General features: G+C 42.8%; 1 long non-coding RNA gene across 9 annotated transcripts in view; it reads right to left on the bottom strand.

Moving 5' to 3' along the window:
* Positions 1 to 8,424, bottom strand: part of LOC142436629 (uncharacterized) — an 80,214-nt gene extending 71,790 nt beyond the window's left edge. For 8 of the 9 annotated variants that reach the window (XR_012782033.1, XR_012782037.1, XR_012782040.1 and 5 more), the window contains exons 1-2: positions 8,272 to 8,424; positions 7,935 to 7,977 (exon numbers count right to left, since the gene is read on the bottom strand). This is a non-coding gene — a long non-coding RNA (uncharacterized LOC142436629). The remainder of the gene's footprint in view (positions 1 to 7,934; positions 7,978 to 8,271) is intronic. The other variant, XR_012782032.1, reaches the window with a different exon arrangement.
* Positions 8,425 to 12,366: the final 3,942 nt, after the last annotated feature.

Raw genomic sequence — 12,366 nt, 5'->3', positions numbered from 1 at the left:
GATTGATTACAACTCCATCAAGAAATATTAGCCATAAAAGATGCTAAGTCTCTTTATTTTGATGTCGACAAGGTTGCTGAGGATTGGCTCCAGCATTTTCAAGATTCTTTCCCTTCGTTAGGAAATCTCAGAGGCCTACCTCACATGCTTTTTCTCTAGTCACAGCGGGAGTGTGTGTATTGTTTATCTTATGCATACTCCCTATGATACTGCACAAGGTTATGGTTGAATTATTGGCTTTAGGAACAAAATTACAGGAAGTACACCTGCATACTTCACTCCCTCCCCAAACAGGAGTATAAGGCAGAGGCTGGTTAGTCAGACGGGTAAAATCGAGTCTGAGTATTCCAACCTAAGACAGGTCATAGTCTCCTGCAGACAGTGACTGATGACGGGTAAGGGCGATTTCAGGACTTCACAACCTAAGACAGACACAGTGATCTGCTGACGTTTTGAGTAAAGACGTCTTCAGTAAATAAAAAAGCGGGGGCTGTTGAAGGCCATTAAGACTCAGCTTTGAAACAGCTGATAACTCTCATGAACTATGTGTCAGTGTTTGCTGATTTCTTCTGTGACTTTACGTTTTGAACATACTGTTAAGAACAAGAACAACAAAAAAAAAAGAACAAGAAAGTATGCAAAGTCTGGGAAGATACGTTGTTTAATTTTCTCAGGGATGTCTGCCTTGGCAGAAGACAAAATTGCTATGTGTAGCAAATGTGCTTGCTTAACAATGAGATAATAAACCCCGGGTTGTTTCTGCATGGATAAAAGGAGTATGTAAAACAAACCCGAAGCTTCAGTATTCACTGTTGCCCTCCCAATACTTTTAATCTCTTCTTTTTACCCTAATAATCATTCCCCCTCTTTCAGGACGGTTTGACTCCTGAGCTGGCTCCGACAGCCCCTCCTTGATCAAAATTCTTAATCTAAAGCTTGAGTAAATTTTAACTCCTTCCAGAAAAAAAATTGGTTGGTGTATAGAAAAAAGACCAAACAAACAAATATCCTGAATACTGAAAGTATAACAGTCAAGAGATCAATCATTGCATTAGATAAATCTGCTGAACAATGCCTCTTTAGAGTATTGAAAGGAAAAGATATTACCTGGAGGACTGGTTTCACCTGACCAAAGCAGGCTATTGTCAATTGACTCTTGTGCATTTGAAAGATGAACAAAGGAAGGCTGAAGAAGAATGAATATATTAGAATTGTAGTTCTGGACAAGAATGTCCCACATACCATGGACATGCAAAGGACAAACAAGTCTGTTTTGGAAGATGTAATGTCAGAGTGCTACTTAGAGGCAAGGATGGTGAGAGTTCATATTATATACTTTGGACATATATCAGAAAAGATCATTCCTCGAAAAGGATATTTTGTTTGGTAAAGATGACGGGCAGTGAAAAACATGAATCCCACTACCAAATGGATTAACAAAGTGACTGCGACAAATGGTTCACCAAACCCGAAGAATGATATTCCTGCTCAAATTGCCTAATGCACAGAGAGGACCATAGGGCCATCCCAATCACAAGACACGGCATCCCTTAATGACCCACAGCGCTATGAGGGACAACACTGTGGCACACTGTGGGAAATGTGCTCGATCTGACTTCACCACACTGGGGCAAAACTCTAAGGGCATGCAACAGAGCAGCAAGAGGAGCAAAGCAATGAAGTGCCCGGGAAATACAAAAAAACAGACTGAGTGGCCAAGGCATGGTACCACATCAGACTCAACCAACAGTAAAATACTCCTAATGATCAACGAACAAACCTGGAATGATTCTTAAGTCTTTTCTCTTTTTTTCCGGTGGTTGCTTCCTTTTTTGTTGTTGTTATTTTGCTCTGTCTTGTTTCTGTGCTTATTATTGTCTCCGCATGTCTGTCTAGATAAGATTGGCAGGATAAACACACCAGAGGAGACAACAATGGGGCTGATGGTTCTGGGGGGGGGGATAAAGGAAACAGGGAAGTGGGGGAAAGGAAGTGGCTGTAAGCCTGGGGTCAAGGGCACAACAAGTGATCTAAAATCGACGTTGAGGAGAGTGTAGGATGCCTGGTAGGGCGTGATCAAGGGCAATGTAATGAGAGGAATTACTGAAAACTGATGAAGGCCAAACATGATAGTGGGACAAGAGGAAAGTAAAAGGAAATAGAGGAAAGAAGTAGGAGACAAAGGGCATTTATAGAGTTCTAAATACAGTCATTTACATATGTACACATATATATGACAAAAGGGTAACATATCTATGTAAATATATTTAAATTTTAAGTATAAAAGTAGCAGATAGACATTGGACCTCTACCCCAGTACTCTCTCAATGAAAGAAGACTTTGTTCTAATAACCTGGCATTCCATGATGCTCAGCTTCCTGACACAATCGATTAAGACAAAATGGTGCAGAAGCAAATATGGTGAAGAAAGTTGATGCTGCCTGGCTATCAAAAGATATAGCTTCTGGGGTCCTAAAGGCCATCAAACTGAGAAGCTACAAAGTCCACATGGAAGAAGCACACAAGCCTGTGTGATCATGAGGTGTCAATAGGATCAGGTATCTGGCATCAGAGACACAGAACAAAAAATCCTATCAATTTGAAAGAGGGGTAGTGTGGAGTGAGACCCAAAGTCTATCTGTAGGCAATTGGACACCCCCTTACAGAAGGGTGTGTTACACAGAAACAAAACCAGGACACTTGTGAATATATATAGATATGTGCATACATACATCTATTACATATACAATATATAATCATTATATATAAAACCATTATATATAATCATTATATATTATTATATATTCTATATAATGGATAGACATATAAAGCACAAAAGAATATAGCAGCTAATTTGTTCACACAGCTGTCCAGAGTGCTCAGTTCAACTCACTTCCTGAAACATTTAATATACTGGAAGTCCTTCAACTCATGAGGGCCACTGGGTCCAAGGTCAAGGAAGCAGACAGGTGAGTCTTATGTACGGCAATGCAGGCAGTCTGGACACAGGCAGCAAACAAAGGGCAGATCATCAACAAAGAGCAAGAAGATAGGATCCAACAGTCCCAAGCTCAAGTGATGCATACATCAGCAACATGATGAAGCACTTCTCAAAGGAACCTCAAGCTCTAGTGACATGATCCACAGGTTGTTAGGCCAACACTTAGTGTAGCTCACAAGTTGTGGCAGAGAACTAGCAGGCGCACCCTGATCTGATGAGAAGAGTGCAAGAGAGAGAGAGGCACGGTTTGCCTAGCCATTTATCTCTTTGCCCTCCAATCAAACTGCAACATTATTTATACCATGTTCCTATGAGCCAGGTTGGCACAATAAACTAACCTATCAGAATGGGTCACAAGGATGAGCCAGTTAGGGTTCAGTATAACACCTATGAAACATACAACTTTTCTCTAGTTGTTTAGTGCTCCCCCCACCCCACAATCATGACCCCAAATCTACTGTACGAAACTGGCTAGACCAGAGAATGCACATGGGTACCGAAAAGAGCTAGAAACACAGGGAATCAAGGGCAGATAAACCCATCAGGACCAATAATCAGAGTGGCAATACCAGGAGAGTAAGGGGTAGGTGAGGGGTGAAAGGGGAAATGAACACAATGATCTACATATAACCCCTTCTCAGGGGGATGGACAACAGAAAAGTGGGTGAAGGGAGACATCAGACAGTATAAGACACGAAAAAGCAATAAAAAATTATAATTTATCAGGGCTTCATGAGGGAAGAATAAAATGAGCTGATACAGCGCTCAAGTAGAAAGAAAATGTTTTGAAAGTGATGATAGCAACATGTACAAATGTGTGTAACACAATTGATATATGCATGGATTGTAATACAAGCTGTACAAGCCCCTGATAAAATGAGTTAAAATAAATAAATTTTTTAAAAACATGCGTTCATCCTCAATTATGAGGATGGCACAGGAGAGTGCAATGTTTTGTTCTGTTGTGCAATGGGTCCCAGTGAGATGGCACTGACTCAATGACAGCTGATATGACAACAGTCTCAGAAACCACAAATATACACCCAGCGCAAACACAAAGACATTAGTGTGTTATGTTTACAAAAGATATTATTTCTCTCATGAAAAAAAGGGAAGAGGTTTCTTCAGTTAAAAAAAGTTGGAACAAACAAGGTGACAACAAAATCACTGAGGCATTTCCACCCCTCATTAGTCCATTCTTTTGGTGAGCTGAAGGCAGTTCTCTAAGGGCCTCACAGCATGCCAGGTGGCAGAGTACTTTCAGGAACATGGGCTCTAGTCTAAAACAACACACTCACTAAGTGGTGAGCAGCTATTTGTCTGTCTAGGAAACTGTAAATCATGCAGTCCTGTACACTGAGGGTTCAGCTGGAAGTTCAGAGGATCCAGCAGAGCAAGAGACTGACAATAATTACTCACTGGATTGCAGGATGCTTAGAAGGTCTATAATCAATTGAATCAAAATAAAATTTCTTGAGAAACTTCCAGCCTAACTGTAAGATAGATGAAAACTAAAAATTCTGGCAGCTAGAGTATTCACATAAGATTAATAAGCACTTTTTTACTGTTTTGTTGCTTAAGTTCAACTTATTGGGTTCCAACATAACAATAGTTTTTAGAGCACTTAGTAACATTTTCTATGAGACAAGAAATAACCTGATACCCATGTCAGATGACGATATTTTAAGAAAACTATAGACGAGTGTTGATAATGGATCTGAATGAAAAAGTTATTTTTAAAATAGGAAACTGAGTCAGACAATATATTAAAATAAGCATGCATCAAGATTAATTCTAATTCATCCCAGAATTGATTTAACACAAGAAAATGAACACTCAAATATGCCTAGTGATGGGGGAAAAGTCAATTATCTAAATTGACACAGAATGAATAATAAACAAAGTAAAAAGCTTTTCATGTTAAAAAAAAACAACTACAAATCTAACATGAAATAGGTAAAACTCAATATGCTAATATACATTCTTGTAAAAAAAACTTTGAAAATGTCACATGTAAGAGAAAGAGAAAAAAGTTCACCCCATCGCAGAATCAGGATAAACATACATATCCATTTTCACCACTCATATTAAAAATGATACTAGCTAGATTGATCAGAAAAAAAGAATTAATAAAAAGAAGAAAATGACTTCCAAAAAGAAGAAAAGAAAATTCCTTATTCATCATAAATTGAAGATGTCATGTAAAAAAGTTGCCAATTGAAGGCAAACAAGCGGCCATCTAGCTCGGAAACAACAAAGCCCACAGAGAAGTGCGCAACCTAAGCGAATACAAGGTGTTGAACGGACCAGGTGGCAGACACCAAGAACAAAAACCATCATTGTGTGATCACCTTCCTCTAATCTCTGGGGGATGGGCAATGGGAAGGTGGGTGAGGGGAGAGGCCTGGAAGTATAAGATAACATAATAATTTATAAACTATTAAGGGTTCATGGGGGAGGGGAGAGCGGGGAGGGAAGGGAAGGGATAAAAAGGAAAACGAGCTGATTCCAGGAACCCAAGTGGAAGGAGAATTTTGAGAATAACGAGGGCAACTAATGTATAAGGGTGCTTTACTCAATTGATATATTTATGCATTGTGATAAGGGTTGTATGAGCCCCAATAAAAAGATTTATTAAATTTTTTAAAAGTTGCCAAATAGGTCATAAATACTATATATAGGTAGTAAATGTTAAAATGTTCTAGGCAACATTTCAACACACAAAAATACTTGGTACTTAAACCCCTAATGATAAACTGCTAATCTCCAACTCCCAAACCATTAACCCTTACATATTAAGATGCTGACCATCTTTCAAACACACCTATACCCTTCTAAAACACAAGAGGAGGAGGAGGTGATGCTGTTTGCCAGAGAGCAGGGAGAGCCGGCCAGCCTGCCTGCAGGGCTAAAATGGGCAAAAGCAGTACTAGGAGATTTATATATGCAGTTAGCAGGTAGCACACATTTTGCCCTAACAAAACTACTGGTAAACATCCTTAGTTGTTATCAAAAAGGATACTACAAAAACGTGTATGGTACACACACATGCACTTATGTACACACCAAAATCACATAAATAATGAAATTGAAAATAGATTTTTGTGTGTGTGAAACATTTTGAAACAATGATAAGATCTACAAAAATAAAATGGGATCCAACTCAACTATTCAAGTTTGTGAGACAGGTGGGAAAGCCTGGGGACCCCAGGGTGGGAGAGTGCCGACAGCGGGCCAGGGATCCAAACGGCATGCTGACACACAAGTGCACAATGTGAGCATCTCCAACCCATTTTCCTAACAGGACCTCCTCATTGACCACCTAGGTAGTGTCGAGAAAAACAAGTCCCCACTCAGTGGCTGGCCTACACACCTTTTCCAGCAGGTGGCTGCCCGGGGTTCAAGGCTAGGGGCGATCAGGGAGTGTGGAGGCAGCTCCAATCATTCCCTCTCACCTCCTTCCTCTCTCCTGTCCTCCCTCCTCTACTCCTGCCCCTCACCCCTCCACCCCCATCTTACAAGGAAGATTAGATCAAATCATCCGACATTGAAGGATTAAAAAGTGACATCACTATGAACACTTGGCCACCACAAGCCAGTTATCCCTGTGGTAACTTTTCCAACACTTCCTGCTGAAACCCCAACAGGTCAGAGGGATCTAGAGGTCCTTCTTTCATGGTCTAAATTCCTACTAAAAATCAAGATCCAGTGAGCTTCAACAATTTCTGCTCCAGGGGAGGTTTCTGTCCTCCCTCAGCTCGCCTTAGGACACCTACATTACCTTTACCAGGTGTACCGTCCCAGTCAAACAACCCACCTGACCCTGCTAAGTCCCTGCCTGCTCCAGGGAGGAGTCCCAAGGAGGCTGCAGCTAAGGCTCAAAGGGAGCACAGCAAGAAATGCCAATGCAGCGGCAAGGAGACCTACTGTGTGTTATGTGCACAAGATGCTCCAGTAGGTCCACTCAGACTCCAGTATCTCGTTCAGGGCCATGAGCGTTGTGCACTCGTTGATCAAAGACACCTTTGGGCACATCGCCGACCAGGCATCTCAACTGGCACATTCCAAACTACTCCACCATCACAGCCTGCGACATCCTGGTGACCATGAGCCTGCTGCTGCCTGGACAGCTGGCAGAGGCGCCTTGGCCAAGGGCCCCAGGGCCAACGCCCACTACACCAGCCCCAAATAAATTGTCCTTCAGCCTCACAACGTTCAAACGCCAAGGGCCCATTTCAGGGTCACTTCCAGTTTCATCCCCCAAATAGAGGTTGAACACCTTAACATTACCTTGTTTTTGGTTCCTTTGTTTCAGTTTGGTTTTTGATTCTTCTGTGCATAGTTTAGTTAGATTACTTTTGTGATGGAGAGCATCTTTCTTTCTTTTTAACATGTTTTGGGGCACTTAATCCACATATCCCACATAATCCCACAATTCAGCCATCTTAAGCATTCCACAATCATTACCACAATCGATTTCACATCGTCTATTTTCCCACTATGATTAAATCGCCTTTAAGCAGACTTATTAGTCACCTTCAGTTGTAGTGTTCAGTCCCCTCAATCCTTCATTCTTACTCCCCAAGTCCCCTCACCCTCCCCAACTCCGCCAGCGACCCACCCCGACCCCACCCAGGCATCCTTACAGACACTCGCATGTTATTTCATCTCTAGGCATCCACTCCTTTTGTGCTTCACAAACTGAACCCAACAGAAACAATAAAGAATAGAAAGGAAATGAAATGGGAATGATTTTAAAAACCTTAGTAATATATAGATAGAAATAAAAACAAAGAGTAAGAAGAAAGGGCGGCCACCAATATTTTAAAGCCAGGGAAGACGTTTCTGTCACGGACCAGCAAGAGATCTTGCGCCTAGAACAGACTCTGGTCGGGTCCAGAGAGAGGTCAGCAGAACAAGATCCCGGGCTCACCTTTGAGCTGAGGAGGCACAAGGAGTCTCGGGAGGAGGCATCGCTGTGCGGAAGGAAACAAGGGAGGGGGGTTAGGAGACCCGCAAAGAGAGAATCAGGGAACCCCGAAGCCCCAAACCCCAGCCGGGATCCCCTTTCTCCAACAGGGACTCCCACCATGAACCACAACCAATCTGAAAGCAGGGAAATAGGACCGGCCTTGGGGACACCCGCCCACCTCTCACCAAGAGAAGCGCTGGCAGGGTTCCTGGGGGAGAGAAAGGGCGCTTGCACCCTAGTCAGCTGGAATAAAACAGCCTCCGCCCACATACATGTCCCGGAGCCCAGAGCCTCCCACCTGGGAGCGCCAGCAACAGGGTGCTCAGGCTGTGGACGCTTCTCTGGCACCGCAAGCAGAGCACCGACAGTGGAATCCTTGCAGTGAGTTGCAGTTCAGAATAAGACACCGCCACTTCCGGCCCTGTCTGGGCGTGACCCGGGGTGGGAGGAGCTGGCGGGGTCAGAGAGGGGTAGGGGTCTGCCTTCACTTCCTCTCAAGGCAGCTCTTTCCCCGCCCATTTCTGCTGAGATGCCAGCACAGGCGCCTGGTGAGGGGGTGGGCGGGGCCTGGCCGGCTTGGGGCGGGGCTCGGGGAGGAGCCAGAGAGGAGAGAGGCGGTCCACGCCAAAGGGTCCACACCTGTGGCTGAAACTCCAGCGGCAAAGACTCAGATAACAATGGCTGAGGCACCAGTAATTTGGCCCTTTGCAGAGGGAGTGCATGGGTGACATGGTTGAGATAGAACCATGTACGTTGGGTGTGGATGTGTATCCTCCTAACAAACTGGAAACACCCAACCCCCCAACTCTGCCAAAGTGTTAATGGGGCTGAAGCAAGAACTGAGGGTCCCTGCTTAACATATGAGTTCAAACAGTTACCGTACCATGGGCTCAGAAGATAAAGGGGGGCCTGGCCTCTATCACTTTCTGTTTATAAGGACAGGACTCCCTCATATGCAAATTATCTTTCAGGCACTAGGGTACAATTTCACCCTTGGGGTGGGAAAACTATCAGTTCTCTACAGACAGGGCTGTGGGTCTCTTGGGAAACAGAGCTGTGGTCTAAAGATGCTATTGCTGTGTGTTCTGCTGTGCCTGTGACAGTTCCCCAAGGTGAGAGATTCAGATATCCGACCTGGGTCTATGGAGATAGTTGTGACTGACATGGAATTTTCTTTTTTTAATTTGCAGGCGTCCTGTCCCAGGTGCAGCTTCAGGAGTCGGGTCCAGGACTGGTGAAGCCCTCCCAGAAGCTGTCCCTCACCTGCATTGTCTCTGGTTTCTCCATAACAAGCAGTGTTTACTGTTGGAGCTGGATCCGCCAGACCTCGGGGAAGGGGCTGCAGTGGATGGGGTGCATAGATTATGGTGGTAATACAGGTTATAACCCGTCCTTCCAAAGCCGACTCTCCATCACCAGAGACACATCGAAGAATCAGTTCTCCCGGCAGCTGAGCTCCGTGACCGCTGAGGACACGGCTACGTATTACTGTGCAAGGAGCACAGTGAGGGGAAGTCAGTGTGAGCCCAGACACAAACCTCCCCTGCAGGGAAGACACTGGGCAGCAGGGGGCGCAGAGAACCCAGCCTTAGACAGGCACAGATGGATGACAGGGAGGATTTCCTGTGGAATTAGGGCTTTCTCACTTAACTCTTAGCCTCCCCTGGCACAGGTTTTCATTTTGCCATCTTTTTATCTATTTTACATTGGGATGCAAAGTTCAATGTCAGTAGTTTGAAATCACCAGCTCCTCCAAGCGAGAAAGATGAGGCTGTTTGCTCCTCCAAAAGATTAACAGTGTCTGACACCCTACGGAGCAGTTCTACTCTGTCCTAGAATCACTGTGATTCGGGATTCAACGGTGCCAATGGCTTATAGTTATCGAATTTCTGAATTTGCATCTTGTTTTGTTTATTTATGTCCATTAATTTGTTTTCTGTGTATTCTGCATTGTGTTTAATCATACTTCATATTATTATCAGGAATTGTTCTATTTTTAAAAATTGTTCTATTTTTTCCATCATCCTGGTCTCCACAAAACTTCATATATCATATTCTCATTTTAATTATATCATCCTTTTCTGTGACATCTTTTATATTATTTTAAAAATCTTTCTTAACATGTTAATGGTTTTCCTTTTAAATATATTTTTCCTGATTGTGCTTCAATTTACAAGGTTCTTTTATAAAAATAACCTTATTCTCCCTTCAAGTTGAATTACTCCCCTTCTTGTGTACTGCACACATATAACTGTTGATTTCTGTTAAACCAGTGTCGGAAGTCACTGACAAAAGCTCAGCTCACACACAGGCTCTGTGTGCAACAGTAGTTTGCTCACAGAGAAGAGACAGAGCCGGCTCACCATCAGAGTAGGCAGCAGTCCTCACAGCCAGTGGTTTCACTCTGTGGCCAGTGCAGGGAGGGAGGTTTGCAAGCATCCCTCCTTTGTGCTGCAGTTGAAGAACAGCAAACATAGAGAAATAAGGCTGTGCTGTGAGCTGAAATCTCCTTGAAGGCAGGGAGTAGGTGTTTTTTGTTGTTTCTTGCTGTATTCAATATCATGCATATGACAAGCAGTTTGCGTGTTCAGCATGAGCCACAGGGCGTGTTGCAGGACACCAGCTACTAAAGAGTGCTTTTGGATCCAGAATATCCTGAGAAAGGCAGTCAACTGACAAGATCCTCACATTCCAGTAGCCAGACTGACACATCCGAAGCACACCTAGGTCTGTTATGGATTCCAAGGAAGGGCTGCTGACTGCACTTGGACTGCCTGCTTCCTCAATTTAAATTCTTATTGGAGTTTATCTCATGTATTTTGTCATTGGGGGATAGCATTCTTGAATTTCAGCGATATGTTTTTCTTTTTGATGGTAGATGAAAGCCAGAATTGATTAACATAAAGAGACAGCAAGTAGAATAGGGGTTTCTGGGACTACAGTGGAGTGGTGGTGGTGGTGGAATAAAGGGAGATGGTGCCACTAGTTGAGAAAGGAAGATGATGTTTTCAAGCTAATTGGGGTAGCAGTTGTATAATACTGCTTGATGCACTTGAACTACGGATGGATATGACAACTGCATTTGCTCCCAATAAAACAGTTTTGGAGGAAAAGTGAGACAATAAATAAAATATTAAATAAAGAATATTTATTCCATTGCTAACACTTTTTATAAATTCAAATTTCTGGCTTATATCATAATCTCTTTTCTGATTGAATATTTTAGCTAGTCTTTTGAAATGTTGTACCAGCAACACTCTCCATCATTTCTAATTGTGAGTAAAAAATGAAAACTATGTCATATTCTAAGTTATTTTTATCATATATGTGCTACAAAATAATATTTTCAACATTCTTCTCATACATAATTCAATGGAGAGGTACATAGTTTATTGTGCCAACCTGGCCGATAAACTCTTATGGGGTCAATTGAAGGGCTGAGGGATAAATGGCTTGGTGAGCCTCGCCTTTCTAGTTCTAGGGTCACTTGTTTTCTGATGGTCAGACAAGGGTGCAGCTGCCTTAGACAGTTCCCTGCTTCATCTGGCAAGGCTCACTTCCTGCAAGAACATCCCTTAAGAGAAGCTGCATGGACCTACCCCCATGAAGCCCTGAGTGCTAGAACAGCTGAGGGGTGACCCTGCCTGTGCTGAGATGCTTACACATTCTCTTACTTGGCTTTCTTCCTGCCATCGGCCTCATTGTGCATGTTTTGTGAGATGGAAGAAGACTTTGTGGATTGGTGTTGGACATATGGGCTAATGTTGGAGTTGTGGGCTTGGGTACCACTGAGTTAGGATGTTTTCTTGATGTGCACTTAACCTTTATATAAAACTCTCTTATACATATGAGTTTCTGTGGATCATTTATCTAATGTACCCAGACTAACACAAATGGCATTAGATTATTATTGTGTTCAACAATTACCAACAGCTGCAAAATTCCCTCCCAAACGCATCACAGAAACCCATAAAAAGAATTCTCACTTGACAATTTCTTCCTTAACATGGAATAAATAACTCTATAACTCTCTTGCTTGAATTACTTTGAATAGAAATCTGCTTTAAGTATGGTTCCTATTTCTGTGGACAGAATGAACCCTAACCTCTGTTTAATACTTTGATTGTCTTTCAGGCAAATGTCTTTCTTGATTGATATTTTATTGTGGCATATATCTCATAACAATATCTATATAAATATCTACATGAATCGATCTCACTTCATTTCACTGCAACCAATTCAGAGTGTTCGCAACTTGTATCATTCTCTATGGCCCAAGCTTTTCACGGTGAGTGAGAGTCAGTGTGAGTCCAGACAGAAAACCAGTCTCAGGGAGAAAGCAGACTTGCATGGATGCTAAGGATCCACCAGCTCTGGACCAAGAGAAGATAGA

The sequence above is a fragment of the Tenrec ecaudatus genome, unplaced genomic scaffold (assembly GCF_050624435.1).
Source record: "Tenrec ecaudatus isolate mTenEca1 unplaced genomic scaffold, mTenEca1.hap1 Scaffold_501, whole genome shotgun sequence".
NCBI classification, from domain to species: Eukaryota; Metazoa; Chordata; class Mammalia; order Afrosoricida; family Tenrecidae; genus Tenrec; species Tenrec ecaudatus.
Note: the sequence above shows the minus strand (reverse complement) of the source record. Positions and strands in the feature narration are given on the sequence as shown.